Below are 614 nucleotides of genomic sequence, written 5' to 3'. Positions count from 1 at the left end.
GAGGGACGCGTCCGCGCCCGCTCCGCGGTTCCGCGCACCTGCGCGGCTCCTGTTTACAGCCGCCCCGTTCATCCCAACCCCGGGGGCGGGGAGGGGAAATGCGCTTAAGAGATTAAGTTTGGGAGAGATGCGCGGGGGGGGGACCCCCCCCCCCCCCCCCCAAAGGCGCGCACGCTGCGCGGGGGCTGAGCCGCGGCTCGGGCGGCCCCGGCTGCTTTCCCCGCAGCGAGCAAAGCGGGGGAGGGCGGCGGGGGGGCCGGGCCAGAGCTCGGCGTGGAATAAAATGCCTACAGTCCCCGCGACGGGGGGGGGGGGGGCGAGGACAGGACACCGGATCGTCCCCGCTGGGGCTCAGGCGCCCGCACCCCTGCCATCCCGCGCTCTTACCTCGATCCACTTCTGAGCCTCGGTGAAGGCCAGCTCGGGCTGCGGGGGGTCGGGAGGAGGCTGAACCCCCCCCAGCTCCAGCCCGGGACTGGCCATCTGCAGGGCCCCGGCGCGCCGCGCCTGCGGCGGGGGAGCCGGCGGGGGAGCAGCCGGGCACCGAGCCGCCAGCCCGAGGTGAGCCGCGGCCGCAGCGGGGGGACGCCGGAGGCCGCTGTCTGCCTCTCCCT

At 76.1% G+C, this 614-nt stretch overlaps 1 protein-coding gene across 1 annotated transcript in view; it reads right to left on the bottom strand.

Moving 5' to 3' along the window:
• Positions 1-478, bottom strand: part of LIMCH1 (LIM and calponin homology domains 1) — a 180,461-nt gene extending 179,983 nt beyond the window's left edge. Inside the window, exon 1 of the mRNA XM_010574547.1 lies at positions 388-478. The gene's annotated coding sequence lies outside the window, so the exon portion shown is untranslated. The remainder of the gene's footprint in view (positions 1-387) is intronic.
• Between the last annotated feature and the right edge of the window lie 136 nt (positions 479-614).

This window comes from Haliaeetus leucocephalus, unplaced genomic scaffold, assembly GCF_000737465.1.
Source record: "Haliaeetus leucocephalus isolate CR32 unplaced genomic scaffold, Haliaeetus_leucocephalus-4.0 Scaffold439, whole genome shotgun sequence".
Lineage (NCBI taxonomy): Eukaryota > Metazoa > Chordata > Aves > Accipitriformes > Accipitridae > Haliaeetus > Haliaeetus leucocephalus.
The sequence above is the reverse complement of the archived record's forward strand: the minus strand, read 5'-3'. Positions and strand labels throughout refer to the sequence as shown.